Source organism: Rhinolophus hipposideros, assembly GCF_964194185.1.
Source record: "Rhinolophus hipposideros genome assembly, chromosome: 6".
Lineage (NCBI taxonomy): Eukaryota > Metazoa > Chordata > Mammalia > Chiroptera > Rhinolophidae > Rhinolophus > Rhinolophus hipposideros.
The window spans coordinates 68555005-68575979 of NC_138052.1; the positions used below are offsets into that span (position 1 = coordinate 68555005).

The window sequence follows — 20975 nt, forward strand, 5'->3', positions numbered from 1 at the left end:
TCCTTTTTGGAATCTTATTTTGTATTAAAAGTCACAAAACATGCTGATGTTCCCCACAGAGAGCTAGTTGAAGAATGTAGGGGAAAATATAGGCAAAATGGGAGAGGGTTTTAATCACGCTTATTTGAAAAACTGGCTTTTGGGCTTCATGTTTTGGACAATCAGCTAGAGATCCCTTCCAGTGATTATTTCACAGAAGGTGATATTGGCAGCTTTGCTCTCTTTGAGAACACAACCAAAGTAATGCTACCATGGTGTATTAAGAACAATAAAGGAAACCTCTCTTCAGCTTTGCTCTAAGGCCTGCGGTTGGGTTGTCCTTAAACTGGTAGAGACAGAGGAGATGCAGAGAGAAACCTAGTGCTCAGCAGCGGTGCCCTGCATCCTGACAGCTACTTCCTGGGGGTAGAATTTCAGCTTCTGCAGAGGTGTACGAGTCTTCCTGTGAACTGCCTTTCCCCCCAACTTGTGAAAGGCTGCCCTCATTCGGGGCCAAAAGGAATGAGGCAAACGTACAGGTTTCTATCCTGTGGGCTCCATGATGAAGCTGCAGGTTTTCTAGTTGGAGAACACATATTCCCATACATTTCAGGTTCTCGACTCAGGAAACAGGACAAGGAAAGGGCGACAAGCAAATTATAAGGACTGCTTAAAAACCTGGTGGGTAGGGGTTTGGGGGATTTGTGTATCTTGCATAAGTAGTGCCCAGTTTGAAATCTTCTTAGTACACTTCTAAAGCTTCTCTGTGGCTCACAGCAGTGTTAGGCAAGATCTCTTAATCTCCATAGAGATCAGCATCTCTAAAATAAATCACTTGACTTATTTCTACCTAAGCTTGCAGGACATGGCTTAGGAGACTAACCCTCTGATTCGAAATGTCTGCAAACTGCTTCTCTGCTTGACAATTTTGAATTTTACTTAGCTCTGCTGGTCTTTTTAGCTTTCTCAAAGGAAATGGATTATATTTTGCTACATTCACCACTGGAGTGCAAATATAATCATTGTTATTTTCTTGTCTTTTGGAGTATATTTTGACCAAAATAAGTCGATAATGTACTATTTTCAAAGTCCTAACCACAGTTTCTTTGTGTTGTTTTTTACATTCCATAATTCATGTAGTGTTCTTTCTAGGCAATTATAGAATTTATAGTCAGGCACTAATTTCCTAGGCACATATCATGTTTTCAGTGCCATGCAAGGAACTGGGGCATACAAAAGAAAAGGCACAGTTCATGTTTTCATGTAGGTTACAGTATCTGTAGAAAAGCCAATTCAGAGGAAACAAATAAAAATTAAATATTCCACCGTGTAGTATTCACTATAGGTCAGAACCACATGTGAGTAAATACTGAATATGGGTGAGTGAATGAATGAAAGTGTTAATTCAAGGAAGAAATCTTTGTGGACTGGATTGTGTCATGGACTAGAGAGAATATGAGCAGAGCCACGCAGGAGGATTTGGTAAGTGGAGCGAAGTGGGGGCAAAGATGTTCCAGGTAAAGAGAGCAAAGGGAAAAATGTGGAGTTTGGGACGGTAAGAGACCAGGCTGACCAGAGGACAAGCTTTGTATTCAGGAGGATTAAAAAAATAAAGTTGGCCATCTCCTTTTCTTCTTTGATAAGTGAACCTCAATTCCATGCCTACTCCCAGGTGATGGATCATGATTGTTCTCATCCACTCAATTCTATTTCCTACTTTCCCAGCCTCCTTTGCTGATAGACCAGCTCTGTGATTTCATTCTGGTCAAACTGAAACTGCTGATGGCATTTCTGGAAACATTTTTGTTGTCTTGATAAAATATTGGAACTCACTACTATACCCTCCCCCTTCCTTGAATGAAATGCAAAGTCTAGCTCAATACAGCAACTTTGCTACCAAGAGGAAAAGGCTAAGAGGAGTTGTTTCTGGCACTGCTAAACCGCTATACCTATACCAATAACTGTCTACTTCTGAACTTCCTGTTATCTGAGAAAACCAACCTCTGTTTATGTAAAACACTGTAAGTCATAATTTTAGTTATTTGTAGTAGATTAGCATTATTTTAGGAAGGCTAATCTGTAATAGTGTGCAAGGTGAATCCAAAGGGGGTAAAAATTGAGGTGGTTGTCATAGTAACAGGCTTGAAGTGTAGTTTGGGACAAGACTTAGAGCAAGGGGAATAGGGAGAGAGGCAGACATCTCCGAGAAGAAGCAAGAGGATTCAACATAGAGTCAATGAAGAAGAGAAGAAGCCAGAAAACTTCAAAGTTTCTGAAGGGGAAGACAAATGGAATAGTTATACAGGTTTGAGGATAAGTAGATGATGATAAAGATTTATGCTCTTTTAAGGCATGTTGAGTTTGAGATGATGATGACACACCTGAGTGGAATGTGTTATAAATAGGTAGGAATGCAGCATTTGAATTTAGGTGAGTCTGTAGGTGCCTGTGATTGACCTTGGGCATCGAGAGGGAAAAAAAGCATTAAATGATGCTTCCAGCTATGAATTGTATAAACATGGACATAGAGAAAGGAGATACCCAAGGTTGTCTGGGGATTAAACAGGCTACAGTGCCATCAAAGCAAAGGGTACATAGTTGGGCATCAATAAATGCATGTTGCAGGGATGAATGGGTCATCCTCAGTATCCAATGCTCTGGAGATATGAAAGAAGATGAGGACTGAGGAGAGAAGAGAATCTGCTAAAAACAGGATGCCACTGATTTCCAAGAGTGGAGTTTCTACAGAACTGGGAGCTGTCCATATCTGAGAAGTGACAAGGGAAGGGACTAGAAGCTGAAGGTGATAAAGAAAGATCATTAACAAAGGAGTTGGGGATCGAGAAGAAGGGCTGATTCTTGCAGAGCTAGTAGACTTAGCAAAAGATGGCTTTGAAAAGATGGAAAACCAGATGGGAAGAAGTTAGTGAAAAGGTCCAAATGCATAGGGAAAGTAAAGGGTATACATGATGTTGGAAAAAGACTTTAGTTTTAGGGAAGTTGACATGTTCCTCTGAAGTTGAAGGCAAGGACAACAGGGGAGCCGTGGAAACTAGTAAGTGGGAGCAAGTATACTTGGGTGCATCTTTCTCCATAGGGTAGGTGAAGTAAGGGGTTTGGAGGTGGGCTGGTGGTGGTGGGGAGAAGTGGAGGGGAGCTTGGGAGGGATTAAGTCTGGAGTGGCTATTGTGAGGGTGTGTGTTAAAAAGGCATCTGTGCAAAGATCAACAGGCCTAACCTAAGTTAAATGGCAAGAATCGTAAAGGGCAAGGCTGCATGATTTTGAATCTTCCCCAGGCTGGACTGTAGCAGAGAAACAGGAGCTCAGGAGGAGAGCCAGCGTCAGGTGGAGGCTTAAAGGGAGTTGCAAAGGTGAGAGAGTCTAAAACAATTTTCCCCAAGGAGGGAGGAGGATGAGAAGTCTAGTATGCCAGGAAGAGGGAAGGTTGTGCAGAGGACAGAGAACAGGTTTGGAGGTTGTGGTGGGGGGAAGTGGCAGAGAAAGTGGTGGTGACCTGAGAAGAGTAAATGCAGATCTCAGACATGGAACAGGACCTTGAGATGGTGAGGCCCAGCCAGGCATTACCTGTGAATATTCAGACACAGTTACTTGTTACAAGTAGAGATTCAATTCTTACTACAATCTTCTCTTTCTCCCAACCGTTTTCTCCTCCCTCTTCTTAGAAAAACATTTGAGCAAAATTACACAGCATTTATTAAAAATATACTGGTGTGTTATTTACTAAGAAATACATTGGCTGAGTGTAAGTTAGGCACAAATCTAATATACTTTATCTCAATTTGGTGAGACTTCCTGAATATGAAATGAAAAGCTATTTCTGTTCGAAGTTCAGCGATATTTGCCCTTCCACACATTCCCTACATTTCTGCTGAACGAAGCCTTGGGTTTCTGACAGTGTTGCTGAAACCTGCCATCCATTCAAAGCACTTTTCCTAGTAATCTCTATGAAGCACAGTTTTTAAAAAAGCGTACTACTTCAAGGAGATGGCCGATGGCATGTTACATGATTTCCTAACTGGTGTTAGGTTACTTCCATACTGTAATTGAACTATATAAAGAATTTTATTCTCAACTCTGGAGGAATCCTGTGAAACTCAAGTTTATATTAACTTAGAAAGGATCATTTCTGTCTATTGGGACTGATTTTCATATATGTCTTATAGCACCAGTTTTATTATATAAAAATTTCACATAAATCATAAGAGATAAAAATGATAGATGCAAATTGTGAGGAGTTTAGTAGGTCTTTATATTCTTCTTTTCTTCTGATTTTTAAAAGTGAGGCATTATAATGGTAGAAAATTTGAAAATTAGAAAAAAAGAGAAAGGAAGTTAAAAATTGCTCCCACCTCCTGGAGATACGCATTATTAATTTATTTTTTGGTAGTGGGCACTTCTTTCTTCTGAAACTAGAATCATATTAAACAAATTTTTGTTTCCTACTTCAGTAGGTTAATCCACTTCTAATTTTGATTTCTATTTCTGAAAACTATCTAAGGTCAGCAAGAAAAGGTGATTGAAGGAAGTAGCATGCAACATAAGAGTTAGCAGAAAGTTGAATTGAATTGAATTGTGGGAGATAGAAAGGCTGACTGATTTGCCATCTCCACTAACTTTCTACTGAGAGAAATGTGATTGCAGTGAGTAAAATCTCCATTGCCCCTAATCTTTAGAAGATAATGATTTAACTCTATTGTTGTTTATATTATATTCTTTTTAGGATTATCTCTAAAAACAGAGAAATTTTAGTTTTATACCTTGATTATAATTATTTGCATACAACCCAAAATATAGGAATTAATTTTGGGGATAAGTTCTTTTTATGTTGTCAAGTTATTTTCCTTTTAACATGTGTGTATGGTTTTGTGCATTATGTTTTCTAATGGAAATCAAATGTGCATTAGACTGAATCAATGACAATTCAAGTCAGATTTGCTTTAAACTTCCAGTGTTTATTTAGTTTTATTTAATATTGTAGTTTTATGAGGATTATGAATCATAGGAATGTGGAGAATATGAAACATACATATTACATTACTTTAGGCAGAAGGTTAAACTGTAATTTGGATACGTTGCCCTAATTTTTATTACATAAGATAGTTTCACTGTTATTTTAACTGTAGAAACTTTTTGTGTGTCAGTTCATCTTGCTTTATAGAATTTTCATTTTGAAATTGACAAGTAAAAGGAATAATTATTTTGCATTAATTTATGTTTAATATAAGCTTTTAAGAAGTAACCATGAGGAGAAGACATTCATGGATATGCATTCTGGAGTAATGACTTTTAATTGGCAGAAATCAGTGGGCCAGCCAAAGACTCAAACGTGAATGTTTAATAAATAGACATTTGCTTAGGAACAGACTTTTTTTGGATTCAGATGAAACATAAAAACAACTGAAAATTGTCAGTAATGGTACATAATTGCCTATTTGAGCTTAGCTATTATTATTTCTGGAATAAAATACTCATGGATGAGGTGGAATGTAAGGAGACACAGGAATCTTGGGAGTAAGCTCTAACGGGGCACATATGTACCACCTAATTTGACAGAGATCTTCACTGAGGTATATATATATCTTACCACTCTTAATTTCAATTTAATTAAAACTTCTTGTTAAGTTTGAATTACAGTGGTGACTGGTGGAGGGATAACATATCATTTATCTCTTTTGATGTTTTTATAGTGTAAGTTTGAGGTTGGCAAACTATGGCCTGCAGGCCTAGTCTAGCCTACCCCATGTTTTTGTAAATAAAGTTTCACTGAAGTCCAGGAACACTCATTTGTTTATGTATTCTTTTCTTTAATTTGCTTCTTATTTCCCTTCATATTACCCTCCCTTTTTAATTTTTCAATTACAGTTGACATTCAACATTATTTTATATTAATTTCAGGTGTTCAGCATAGTGGTTAGACATTTATATAACTTAAGAAGTGATCTCCCTGACTAGTCTAGGACCCGCCTGGCACTATACATAACTATTACCATATTATTGACTACCATATTTTGCTGTGTATAATGAGCTCCCGTGTATTATGTGCACCCACATTTTTGGCTCAAATTTTCAGGAAAAAAAAATCATTCGTTTTAATTTTTTAATTCAAATTTTCATTTGTTTATATTTAGGTACTTGTTATTTGTATTGTACAGGGATTTTAGCATTTATTTATTTATTATTGCACTTTAACTCATAAACATAAATAAAAGAATTAAAAACATTTATATAGATATAGAATTAGTACTACCCATGTATAACGCACATCCTTATTTTTTCCACTCACAAATTTGGGCCAAAAAAGTGTGCAGTACACATGGCAAAATACAGTATATTCCCTATGCTATACCCTACATCCCCATGACTTCTGTGTAACAACCAATTTGTATTTCTTAATCCTTTCCTGTTTTCACCCTGCCCTCAACCCCCTTTTCATCTGGCAACCATCAAAATGTTCTCTGCATCTGAGAGTTTGTTTCTGTTTTGTTTGTTTATTTTGTTGTTTAGATTCCACATGTAAGCGAAATTACATTGCATCTGTTTTTCTCTGTCTGACATACTCCACTCAGCATAATACCCTCCAGGTCTGTCCATGCTGTTGCAGATGGCAAGAACTAATTCCCTTCCATGGCTGAGCAATATTCCATTGTGTATAGGTACCACCTACTCTTTATCCATCATTCCATTGATGGACACCCAGGCTGCCTCCACATCGTGGCCATTGTAAACAGTGCTACAAGGAACATATGGATGCACGCATCTCCTGAAGTAGCATTTTGGGTTTCTTTGGATAAATACTAGGAAGTGGGATTCCTGGGTCCTTCTTTGTCTCTTGTTATAGCCTTTGTTTTGAAGTCTATTTTATCTGGTATAACTATTGTTACCCCAACTTTTTTTTATTTTTTCATTTCCGTTTTCATGAAATATCTTTTTCCCACCCCTTTACTTTCCATCTGTGTGTGTCTTTTCATCTGAAGTGAGTCTTTTATAGGCAGCATATGTTAGGGTCTTGTTTACTTATCCATTCAGCCACCCTATCTTTTGATTGGAGCATTTAATCCATTTACAATGAAAGCAATTGGTGATAGATATGTAGTTATTGCCATTTTATTATTCATATTTTTGATACACTGAAGTCAGATGCTGCTTGTTTGGGTTTTGTGAATCTTTGAAAGGTTTTAGGAAAGTCTGCAGCATGAACCAAGACAAGCCACTTGTGTGGAAAAGCCACTGGAAGCAGCTTGGATGGGCCTGCAAGTTGGGTGAGGTGAAGAATGCTAGCCAGGTTGGTGGAGCTGTTTATGCATTCTTTACGGCTGCTTTCATGCTACAATGGCAGAGAAGTAGTTTTAACAGAAGCTATATGGATTGCAAAGCTTAAAATATTAAATATTTAACTTTTTACTGAAAACATTTGTCAACTCCTAGTCAAACTTTTCCCTCCTAGTATTCTTTAAACCTGACAGTATACTATTGTTTATATGTCAATATGGAATCCAGTTACCAAGATTCTAAGGGAGATAGAAAAAAAGTAAAAAACCTGTTCCTTGCCTTGGAGAACTTTTCAGATGACACTTATATTAATGAAATAACTGGATAAAAATATGACTCTTAAAAATCAAGGAATAAATTGTATGATAGTACCAAAGAAACCTCCTATGAATATTGTATATCATAAATATAAGTGAACTGAAAGTCATTTCAATCTGGTCAGAGCCAGAGTTCTCAAAATTACAATGTGAGCACAATAATATATGAGGATGTTTTTTGACTTTATGAATTAGAAATGAGAGCACCAACTTTTTGCCACACAGTTTCATGGTTGGATGTAGGTTAGCCAGAGATCTAAAGGAGTCTGCAGCTTTTCTAGAAATTGTAAGATCAGAAAGGATGATGTACAGGCTTTTTTGAGGAAGGGCAGTTTCTTCAGGATAGTTCCATGATCAGTGTACAGGGATACCCCTATAACTATTTCTGAAGAGCATAATTTTAATAAGGACCTAGGTTGGGAGGCTTGGGATCAAAACATAGTAGATTTCTGTCTTCAAGGACTAAATGGAGCTGAGAGAAGTAGCCTGTCACACAACTGAACATGTGTGGGGGAAGGGTGAACTTGGAAGGGGCACTAGAAGCAATTAGAAATTGGTTTGAACATATATGCAAGCATGAACAACCTGAGATGATGTGCCTATAATATGTTTCATTTACATTTAGTTTTTGTACCTTGTTTTCTTGCATTTTAGTAAAGCATGTTTAAGGTTGAAACAGTGCAGGGTTTCTGTTCTATGCTGAAATGGCTGTTACTGGGCAGGCAGGTGAAAATCAGAGAGTGGGGTATTCACTCACCTTGCATAACTCTTTCATGTAAATGTTGGAAGAATAAGAACCTTCTATACTAAAAACATTTTGTCACAGTGTGCCATCTACAAAATGCCACAGGAATCAAAAGAAAGGAGAGGTCAATGGGGTGGCCGTGACTGGCTGAGGAAAACTTGGTGGAGAGCATTGGATTTGATCTCAGTTTCTGTGGAAAGTATGAATGTGGTTTGATAGAGAAACACAATGGTAACTCTGGGATCTGAATGCGCATGGTTTGTGTGGAAGAAGAGCTTGGATGGAGTGAATGGTTTATGCCTAGAGTAGTAGATTAGTTGAATAGCAAGTATGGTGGGGAAAGGAGGGAATGGATGAATGGCAGAACACTAAGGTGTCATTTTCGTCAGCCTGGTGGTCTCTGTGATTCCGTTGCATTATAGCATTGAGTGTTTAACGCTAAGAAACATTAATCAAAGTAAAGGATAGAGAGGTCAAGTGGTGTGAGCAGGTCTGTCTGGTTTGGGAATCACTGTGATTGTTTTGTTTGCTTCTGGTTGTGATGAATGACACATCACATTCCTGGGGGAAAGAAACATCAAGCACTAAAATACAAGAGCATAAATTCTCTTTCTTAACAGGAAGCACCTGTAGTCTTCAGGCCCTTGGCTCTAAACCCTTTATAGAAGAATGTAGGGTGTAAATAGTAAACGAATAAAAGTATCTTCTGATTTTATTTCACTATAGTTGGGAGTCTCCTTTTGGGAGTAGTCACAGAGAGAAAGAAAAGTTGCCATAATAGGACCCTTTCATTTCCTCCAATGGACTTCCCTCACAAGTGTTGTCTTTTTAGTGATGGTGAACGGCAGAGCAAGGTTTTCAATGTAGTTTAATGATAAATTCTCCTCAGGGTGAGGGGGTGTTGTCTGATACCCCAGGGCATGGCAATGGAGTTGGCAGAGGCTGTTGAAGCAGCAGGTGCTTACAGGTCTTGAATTCCCCAGCTCATTAGGACTGCCGTAAATCATATCATCTTTCACGCCTTTTGAGTGAAACTTGGCACTTCCAGTTGACTACTGTGTGGTGGTCACACCGTCCCTGCCTTCAACAATATTAATAGATGGCACCTTCCATTAAACAATGACAGTGGGCAGGCCTGTGCCAATAATGATGAATTGGGAGCCTGAAAGATTCTGCAGAGAAGAGAGTAAGAGGACGCCAAAAAAGCCTGTATTTTTGTAACTCAAGGCTGGTAAATACGAAGAGCTGGTGGGCACATCTACCACCCAGTGTCACACTGTATCCTGGAAGAGCTTGTGTGAAAACTGTGAAAAAGCTTTGGCGACGATGAATGCCCCAGCACCTGGGTAAGTGTGGGCTTCACAGGCTGGGTGGGGTAGGGAGCGGCCAGGAGGCGAGGTCTGTGACTGGCAAGTTGGCTTCCTGTCGTGTTTAGTCTGAAGTGGAAACGGTTCTGGCTCACACTTGCCTGGTTGGCCATGGAAATGGTTCCAGCTTAATAGTCAGGGCCTCCATCTGCCAAGGTCTGTTTTTTTTTCTTTCCTTTTTTCTTCATGGTCATTATTATTGTATGTAGACAATAGTAGGTGAGCTTTGGAAGAAATAAGAGACTTGAGGGAAATTGACTACCAAAAAAGTAAAAATAACTCTTTTCAGTATCCAAAAATGTGACTAATATGTAGATGATTAAAGATCTTTTATCTCTCTTGCATCCCTGGGGGTTTTGGGGAGCAGAGGGGGAGGAAGGAAAAAAAAGAAAAGAAGTTTTCTATTTGAGTGTATAAAATGAAAATCTAATGAAGGTATTAGTTCAGGAGTAAAAAATAGAAAAAAGCACTTAATAGAACTCTAAGTTTAAGACTGAATGTTAAAAGATTATTTGGTCTGATGTGTTCCACAAGAATACTTTAAAATCAGTCTCATAGCATTTGTTTGACTTAGATCAGGGGTGTCAAAACTTTTTTCAACGTTTTTTACCAAGGGCCGGGCCACTCACTCGAGGTGAAGTATGTTTTGCCTCACCTGGTTTATTTATGTAAACTAAACATATTTTTGGAATTTGCTGCGGGCCAATTAACAATGGATTGCGGGCCACAGTTGGCCCGCAGGCTGCAGTTTTGACACCCCTGACTTAGACGGTGGTATTTAAGTTCGCACTTAGGTATACCAGCTATTATTCACTTGGTCATTTTGACTGATACGAAATGCTGTAGAATTAAAAAATTTCCCTCTCTAGCTTTTCTCCTAAAAGGTCCCTGTCTTCTTATACTATTTGCTCCCCTTTGCCTCTTCTTTCCTGATTCTTTATTTTGTCTCAGATGCTAAAGAGTATTTAGAAACTCTCTCTTTAGAGGCTTCTGATCTTTGATTAAGCAGTTTGTTACCCAGTCAACACCTTTGTGAACAGTTTTTGATTTTCTGAAATTGGTTTTCTTCAAATAGTTATATTTCAAAGTGCTATGCAGTATAATTGTTTGAAGGGGAGACATTTTAACATGGCCCAGCCACAATGCAGCGAGTGGAAATTAAGCTGAGTGAGTTCTGTCTCCTTTAAGTTCAAATTGCTAGATTTTCCTGGCTGGAACACAAAATGAAAACAAAACAAAACAAACCCCCCACTGTGTTAAGCTACCTGACTTAAACTTCGGGAGTGAAATTCTAGCACTCACCAGTGCGGGTGCCCCATTCTTTTCTAAGTCATCCTCAAGTGCTCACTTGTTCCGGGAAAGCCACGCTCTGCTGGCTTTCCCAGCAGAAAACTCTTGTTTTCTGGGCCTTGGCATGGGGGGGCGGGAGGGATCCACTAGTGAACGCATCAGTTTGAGGTGTTGGGGGCCTCTCCATGAGACACAGCACCTCCTCTTGAGCTGGAGCCTCAAGATTACAGCTATAGTCTCTACTGCTCAGAAGTAATCAAATGCTATATCCTATGATGGTATAAATGTTATAGCTGAAGCGCCACTGGCGAATGAAGGCAGTGAAGGGTGGGGAAGAAAAAGTAATTTAGAGTTTAGAGAGATCCAGGTGCAAACCTTGGTCGCATGAGTTGACTCCAGTTATGGCACTTATCTTAAGCCTTCATTTCCTAGCCTGTAAAATGGGAGTTTCAGTTATCTGTTGAGAGAGCTACACACAGGAGAGAATATTTAGCTTATGAGTTGGCTCTTGGCCTTTTTTCTCTCAGATCTATTCCTTGTGTCTCACTCCAGTTCTCCGCCTGGCAGAGGGTTCAACCCCTGGGGGGTCATTTCCCAGCCCTGCTTCTGGCCAATGGGAGATGCTAGTAGGAGATGGGAGTGTGCAGCTGTGTGTTTGCCTCGTAGCTCCAGCTCTCCAAAGGTGGGCCCAACTGTGATTCCAGCTTCTTTTCTCATTCTGGCCCTTGGGTGCTTGTAACACCTCCCTCTCTTTTTGTCCCTTGCTTATCTCTGGGTGGCCTCATTGTTCACCCTTGATTTCTCAGCTCTTCTGGGACTTGAATATCCAAAGCCCTGTATTAACTTCTCCCTCTTGTAAATACTTGGAGTGGTTCCTATTTCCCTGACTGTACCCTGATTGATAAAGTCCACTTCCATAATCTAAATGTGAGCTGAGGGAGATTCAATTAGGCTGGTTATGATAGGAGAAGAAGGGAGGGAGAGATACGCCAGAGGAGAAAGGGACAGAGCAGTGACTGATAAGATAAAAGGCAAAGATCAGGAGAAATCAGGCAGTTCAGATCATGGTGACGGCCACTGATGGAGGTAGGTCATGGGAAAGGGAGCCAGCTTTGGGGTAGAGGCTTTGTCTTTCCAGTAGAGCATCTCAGAAGAGAAACTTCACGATTTCACTCTCTCTGCCCCTTGCCTTTCACATGTAAGTGTATTACAGCTGCAGGAGTATTTAGGGAGTTGCCTTTATCTCCCGGGAAAGGGTGAGGGGACAAGTTCAGAGGGAAGAGAGGAGAGCAGTGTATGGCCCAGAAGGGACTGCTCTCCAGCACCTTGCTGAGCCTAGAACACATCTCTCCAATGCCACGGACTCCAGTACCATCACTGTACCCTTTTCAGGGAGTGAGATAGGAAACTGGCTACTCAGAGCCCATTCTTTGCCAGTTGGACAGGAGCTCCGCAATTGAAGGGACTGAGATGAGCAGGGTATTCCTCTTGCCAGGGCAGCATTTGCAAAAAGAGTGCTGTGGGAGGAGATAAAAATTGACTTCCAAATGGCTTGCCGAAATCCAGAGACATTTTTGGGACCAGCTTTTAGGGCCAGACTTAATAAGAAAACAGCAGATACTTGAGGGTTTGATTTCCCCGGGGGTTAAGATAGTCCATGGTGGGGATAGTCAATATTGCTACAGCAGGCTGGAATCCACTTCCTCTGTGTGCTGGGGGCATTATGAAAATGATCCCTCAGGGAGAGAAATGGTTCCGCGTGTTCACGAACAATGTCTAGATTTATTAAGGAATGAGCTCAGATGAAAAACAAACATAAAATCATTCTGGCAAATGAGAAAGAGCCCATTACGTGGCATTCACGATGTTTTATATATGTGTTGGGAAAGAGGAGAAGAGTCTAATAAATGAAGACAAACAGGAAGCCCTTCCTAAACTCTTCTCCCAGATACTTTTTTGTCACGTTGTGCAGGTCGAAGGTTCTGGGAAGAAACAGCCAGTGCTCTGACCTGCCTTCTACAAATATAACATTTCCTGTTTTGTAGGAACTTGGGGCTAAAAAATGCACAAACCAATTGATTTAAACTCTTGATATTCACAAACCTTAAGGACTACTAGTTGAAGCCTCTATGTGTGTGTGTATGTGTGTGTGTGTGTGTGTGTGTGTACGAGTGCGCCTGTGTGTGCACAGGAGAGATATTCCAGATGTCCTTGAAATGTCACATCATTATGTCTAACTTCCAGATAATTTCCAGTTCATTAAATAATTGATTCAATTGAATGTTAAATACATCAACATTCTATAGTTTCCCAAACTAACCTTCTATTTTATTTTTGATGGTCTTTTTCAATTCTGAGAGAATTAAGTTTGGCTGGAGAAAACCATTTATGTTATGTCCTAAAACATGATGAGTTGAAACATGATTCTCCTTAGATTGATGTTTACATGAATAAAGCTTTTTATTTACAGTGACCTAAATAATATAAAACTAAAATTAACTGTTGACCTCAGGGAGCAAGCAGATTCATTGCTAAGCGTTGAATAACCACCTTTACATTTCACGCTGTCTTTTTAAATAAATGATGAAAGCTCTGGTGTTGTCATAAAATTGCATTTTTTTAATAGTGATAAGGATGAAGCTAATCTCTGTTTCGTCACTCTAATTAGTGGTCACACAAACACAATGGAACCTGACATGCTGGCAGCCTCTGCTCATTACAGCTGGAAGTCAAATGTGGTGGGCTGGTTCCAAGTAGGAAAGAAAAATAATTGGCTTTGGAGTGAGAGGGGTTATTAAAATTTCCATGTGACATTTCCACCACTTCTTGGCTTCAGATGGAATGGTAGTTACAGTAAGATGCCTCTGTTGCAGTTTTGAAATTAAAAGCATTCCAAGAAATGGAGAAAATTATTATAGACAGTAATCACCACTTCGATAACATTTCCCTGTCTTCGTGTTGTTTATCTTATTATTAATTCCTTATAATTAATAAGTAAAATCCTCTAGCCATAAAAGTTTTCATCAGGGAGGTTTTTTGGTTAGAGAAATTTTTCCTATCCTTAAAACATCAAGCTATTCTCTCACCCAAAAGGGATTGATTTGGTTTTTAAATTGCTGTGGACATCAGGGAAAGAGCATAACGCTTTTTATGAAACATCAATGCAGACAAAGGCTACTTTCCTGAACATCTGGGCTTTGGAAACAAACACTTCGGAGTCCAACAGACCCAGGCTTCAATGATCAGTGACTTCCTCTTGACCTAGGCTTGAATCTCAAGTCATCTCTGCTGTGTGATCTTGGGCAAATTGCTTCATCTCTCTGAGGGTCAGTTTCTCACTCTGCAAACCAGGGATAATGAAACCTCCACCAAAACCTGTTAGGGAAAAGTAGGTAATATAAGCAAAGAGCTTACATGACAGTGAACCTGGCACATAGTAAGGTTTAAACCACAGTAGCTTTTTTTTTTTTTAAATAGTGTTATGCTATTTGCTTTTGTGACTGACTATCAGTATTTGGCAGTCTGCTTATTGCATTACTGAATTTTTGTCTTCATAGAGTAGTCCCTGGGTGGTGGTTGAAATCTCATAGATTAGATAAAATTGTGGAAGTGTTGGGTGTTGCTGATTCTCATTTGGAAACTTAGATACAATATTCTACACCTGTATAGCGTTAGCATCAATGGCAAAAAATAAATTCCATTTCAGTCAGTACTACCCACAATTCTTGATTTTGGCTTTTTGAAGAAAAATAAGATGTTATGCCTGAGGATATAACACTCTTTGAGATGCTGAGTGAGACTGCACCTGCCCTCCTGAAAACCCAGGGGGCCTTGCCTTTCATTATATATTTAATAATACTTAGCAAGTAGCAGAATTAGACTTGTGAATCATTCTAAAAACTCCTTTTTTAAAATGGAGATGAGCCTCTTTATCTCTTAGTAGCTAATACTTCTAAATTAGGATCCTTGATGTGATTTTTTTATTCCTCTCAAACATTATTAAGAACTCATTTTACAATGGAGATTCTTATTCCCTGGACTACTTGAACAAAGTGTTCTGGGCTTTTGGTGGCATTGGGTTGAAGGAGAGGATGAGCTGGTTGGGTTATGGACAGGACATGCTCCCTAATGCAGAGAGAGGTAGGGTGGAAACTGTCATTTATTTACTGTGTACTAGAAGCTTTGTATACATTATTTCAGTCTTCTCAGTGAATCTTGAAGGCATGTATTATCATGCCCATTTCATAGACTCAAAGATGATTTGTCCAGGATTGCATAGTGAATAGAAAAGTAGTATTAAAGGGAGAAGAAAATAATAGTTCTGATTACACAGTGTAGTCTGTGAAAACCCATCAAGATGTATATTTATAATTTATTCACTTTTCTGTGTCTATGCTACACGTCAATAAAAAATTACTTATCAAAACAAATGGGTCTGCCTGGATCACAGTCTGTTCCCTTTTCTCTTTCTTGTGTTGCCTCCAAAGAAGCATATGATGGATGGAACTCCAAGGAATTTTCTCCATCAGTCACAGCAGGTGTGGCCAGAAATAATGCCACCCTTATTAACCAGGCCTGGCTTTAAAATATTTGAATATTTCCAAGGAAAGTTATACTGAGAAGAGTGTAGTTTCCTAAAACTGAGGATGCGTCTGTATCAGAAGAGAATTCTGAAATGGTGTTCTCAAAATGCATTGAGCTTGTTGAGGGGTTGTTCATAACGGTGAAAAATCGGGATTGGGGGTAGAAATTGTGAAATATCTCTCAAAGAGGAATTAAATAAATAACTACTATGGGGTTTAAAAGATTGCTTGTTTTGAATATGCTTATTATATGCTGTGGAGTGAAAAATGGTTATGGAACCACATATATAGCGGGATGACATTTTTGTAATTTTTGGTTTTTATAATACATATTTGCATAAATAAATGTCTGGAAAGATGTTTGCCAAAATAGTAATACTGGAATCTCTGCATTTTGTGATATTGGTTGAATTTTTCTTTTTTTGTCTTACTATATTGTTTAACATTGTTTCCCTACAATTGTATAAACAGAAATTTTGTTTTAATTTTTAATGAAATAATATATTTAAGCAAAGGCTACATGCTGAATTAAGTATATCCTTTCTCAAGTTGTCTAATTGAAGGAAGAAACACTAATTTTCCTGTATGGGTTCTGACACATTAAAACGATATTATATTACCTTGTAGTCAAACTACAGGAGAGCATTTTCAGTAGTAAAAAGAGCCATTTTGTAAGATCAAACGCATAAAATTGCCAGGCTGCTTGGCTTCTTTAAGCATATAAAAAATCATTTTAAGGAAATAGCTAAAAATATTAAAAATCATTATTGTCTGTATAAGTAGGATGTTCTACCTCCATGTACCAGATTATAGCAATCTGAAAAACAGCTATTGTTCCTACTCAAATTTATGTCTGTATGTCTCAGTTTTAAAAATTCCCCATTCTCTTTAGATCTTAGTATAATGATCAAGCCATACAATTGTTTTATTCCATTTTATTTCATTCTGGAGACTTCCTTCAATCAGTCTAGCTAAAAACAGAATTAAAATCATACAGGTTACAGATGCAAAAACACATACCAGCACAAGATACGACTTTCTTTTTTGTCTTTTTTAAAAAGATTTTTAAGGAATTAGCACAAAAAATCCTGAGTACATTTCTCTGTGGATATCATTAATAAATGCTATTTCATTACCTGTCACTCCCAACACAAACTGTGAGATTTGGCCAAGTTCATATAATTACTACCCCCTGAACAATTAGAAGCCTTGACAACATTTTCTCCTTTTGGATAAGTAGGTCCTTCAATCTGGAATGCTGTCCCCCACACTTATCTGAATTTATCTGTCAGAAACCAGTTCAAGCCTTTGGGCCACAGCAAGCTCTTTCCTCTTAACGTGTATAACTATGAAAATGCAACACATAGTCTGACAAATTCTCTTTCTGTTTGTGAATTGAAATGTGTGAAAAAGCTTAATATGTATAAAAAGAAAACTAAAAGTTTGTATTTAACACATCTCACTTATGAAAAAGAATGTATGAAGAATCCAGATTTATTTTTTTTCTGGAAAATCTAGCTGTTTGGTTTTTCTAAGGTACCCACCCGTAAAGTTGATTTTTATGTTGCATGTTTTACATATCATGAAATAGGAAAATCTCTTTAGATTAATCATGTCTGACAGGTGACATCTCTTTCACCTAAGCAAGACACTTTATTTTGGGAGAAAGTTGTCCTTTTCTTACCAGAGAAAGAAGAAAAAAGGACCCCAGGAGTCTGGGTATGTAGTTGGAAGAAAGTGGTTTTAACTTTGAGGGAGGGGAAAGTTGAGAGACGATGGGGAGAGGGGCTTGGACCAATGAAATGGCTGTTAGTTAATACCGCGCTTCCTCCACCCAGGACATCTACACTCTAAATTTAAGTAAAATCATGAAGTTTATTTATGTTTGGATTGCTGAGGAAACTGGGAAAGGTTCTAAATTCTATGTTTTGCATGCAGAGACCTTCCAGAATAGAGATAAAACAGGCAAACAGAGCCAAGAGACAGAAGCCAGCATGAGGGCGGTAGCGTGAGGGCGTTCATGTAACAGGAACTCTAGAAATGCATGTAGTCAGGAGAGCTTTGGGCTGTGATGGAGAAATAGGTCCAGGCCACGCTGAACCCCATATCTGAGGGTCAGTTTGGCAGGGCTAGGCAAGCACTTAATGTTACAGGCAGGAGATGTGCTCTCCCCATGTATACATACAGGAATGACAGGTCCTGCTGGCAGCACGCACGCCTCTGATATGCTACTGGATTTGAGTCCTTTAAAAAAAGGCCACTAGTTAGCTTTCCTCACCTCTGTTTTCTTAAAAATGAAAAAATCAGAAACTATCATCCCACTTAAAATGCATCGAAGTCTTTGATAGTCTGTCGAGTATTTCCTGCCATTTTCACAACAGAAAAATGCACTAACTGTAGGGGAGGCAGGGCCATGGATCCAAATTCATTATTCAACAGAAAATTGATCTGATTTTGATAAGGGTACATGGATTAATCCGTTGAAGCTGTTTCTGTGTAAGTCACTGCAGATGTTAAATTTAGCACAGCCATAAACTCTCGAGTCTGGAGACTGCAGAATACTGGAATGTTAAACACACTTCCACCCAAATGAGCTGCTCCTTGAGTTGGTCTCGGATGTGTTTTCCTGCTGAGCTGCAGCAGTAGCCATGGAATATTTCAGTGCAGCATTTCACCAGCATGCTGTCGATTTGTCCGTGGAGATGGCTGATGGGAATGCATGCTCACAGCAACAGGCTCCTGAAATCTTGGTGGAGTCCATCCTTTCCTTCCTCCCCACCCCCAAACTTCCACATAGAACTTTTTGATCAATACATTTCAAATTATGTTTTGAAAGTAAAAAAAAAAATAAGTTAAATTGGTCAGAGCGTTCTTCCTTTATATTACTGTTTGTTTAAAAAATAATGTTGAATTCTTTGTTATAAGAGAGTGGTAGATGTCATTTCCTGAGGTGAATTAAAAAAATGTCTTTTTCGGACTGGCTGGTTAGCTCAGTTGGTTAGAACATGGTGCTGATAACATTAAAGTTGTGGTTCGATTCCTGCATGGACCACTGTGAGCTGTGCTCTCCACAACTAGATTGAAACAACTACTTGACTTGGAGCTGATGGGTCCTGGACAAACACACTTAAAAAAAAACTCTTTCTCATGTCATCTTCCTTTAAAGTACCATTAAGTAAAATGAACAGAAAAAATATTAATAGGATTGTTTCAGGATCAATGCACTGATATTGATGAATCAAATATTATGGTTATTATCAGAAAGTACTTATCATACTATTGGGTATAGAAGACTCAGACCCACTTTTGAAAATTCATGAGTAACTCTCTGGAACATTCTATTTAACTTTCTTAGTAAGCTACTTTGGATGTGAATGAGTCCCAGTTGGCAGTAAGGACTGCAAATTTGACCCAGTAAGTGGAATGATTAGCATTGGAAATGTCCCATTGTGGAACTCTAGTTCCATCTGCTCGTGAAAAACAGATTATGGGTAATTATAATTAGGAATGCAGTGTGTGGCAGTGGATTAGATGCGAAAGGAATGATTGCTGAAAGCCACTGATTTGGAAGGGGGCATAAGGAATGTGGAAATTTCATCTGGAACCTCAGCAGTACACCCCATTAATTAGTGACTCTCAATATGTTTTTATCCTACAGGTAGCACTTCTATTATTTCTTGAATACTGAAAAATGCTTGTGCTGTGAATAGTGTTTCCCAGTATAATCTGTGCAACCTACACATATTAAAGGGATGTTACCCATTCACATCCTCTATAATGGCCCCCAACAGAGAAGGAGAGTAGGGCTGGAGGAGCAGCTGTTACTACAGAAGGGAAGGGAGAGAAGGGAGCTAAGGGGAGTTGGTGACGTTGGCTTCATTGGTGGATAGTCTGGGAGAGTGGGAAACACTGGTTCAGGCATTATCAAATCATTCCTCTTTTTTTGAATACATTATTAAGGTCAATAGGTATGTTGATTATTAATTTTTCCACTCCATACATATTGCATATTACTGAGAGAAGGTATTTCACTCTGTATGGCATGACAGTGGTTAGACTTGAATAAATTCTTCATTTGAGTACATTTAACCACTACAATCCATTAACCAGAAATTTGAAACATTCCGAACATGGTGAAGATGCTGGAGCCTACTGCTCAGGAAATAAAAGTGGAGATTTAAAGTAGTCCCAAACCAGCCATTCAAGTTATTGATTTATGATAGAATTTGCCTTACTTACATATAACTTTGTTTTCATGTGTGCAATGGCAAAAATCATCCTTTCTGATAAGTTGTACACATTAAAAAAAAACAAGTTTTAGCAACACTAGAAGAACTTCAGATTTATATAAGACTGTTTTGATGAGTTCTTTTTTAAAGCAAAAAATCCTTTATAATGCAAATAGAAATCCTGTATTAATTTTTCTATATTTGAATGGACATTGGCTTTTCTCAAAGTTGCCTACAATTATACATAGCTATTAATCTCTAGAACACGGGAATTATATTACTTCGTTAGAACTGCTTATCTAAAGCAGTATTTCCTAACATTTTTCAAGTGGTGACTCCCAATTATTTTTCTTGATTTTGTGGTATCCTTCCTTTTCTTTCTAAACAAACAATAGAATTTATTTTTAATTAAATTTATTAGGATGACAACGATTAGTAAAATTACATAGGTTCCAAGTGTGCATTTCTATAATACATTATCTATATGTCACATTGTGTGCTCACAACCCAGAGTCAGTCCTCCTTCCATCGCCATGTATTTGACACCTTTTAGTTTCTTCTACCATCCCTTTCTCCCCCCTTACCTTTTGATAACCACTAAACTGTTCCTTATTTATTTGTCTTGTCCTTTTGTTGCTTTCAGTTCTATATCCCACATGTGAGTGAAGTCATATGGTTCTCAACTTTTTCTGTCTGACTTATTTTACTTAGCATAATAATCTCAAGGTCCATCCATGTTGCCGCAAATGGCAATATTTCATATTTTCCTATGGCAAAGTAGTAGTCCATTGTGTATATGTACCACATCTTCTTGATCTAAGCATCTACTGACGGACACTTTGGTTGTTTCCATGTCTTGGCCACTGTAAATAATGAACATCGGAGTGCATATATCTTTATGGATAAAATTAAAGTATTGAAAAATTTGGTTTTAATATACAACTATCTTAACATGGAACTATCACATGATGATATGCAATGTCTGCTTTTTTTTTTTGTATGTGTACAAAATTGAATATCCTCATTTGATATAGTGTTTTCCAATTTTCCTGACCATAAGAATCATTTGGTTTGAGGGTGGAGTATCATTTGTTAACAACATAAATTCCTGGAACCTACCTCAGATATACTGAATTAGATGGGTAGGACCTGGGAATATGTTATTTAAATGAGC

The 20975-nt window shown here is 38.3% G+C and overlaps 1 protein-coding gene across 1 annotated transcript in view; it reads left to right on the forward strand.

The window, feature by feature from the left end:
- Window positions 1–20975, forward strand: part of PLCL1 (phospholipase C like 1 (inactive)) — a 299473-nt gene that overhangs the window by 200465 nt on the left and 78033 nt on the right. The gene's annotated exons all lie outside the window — the stretch shown is intronic.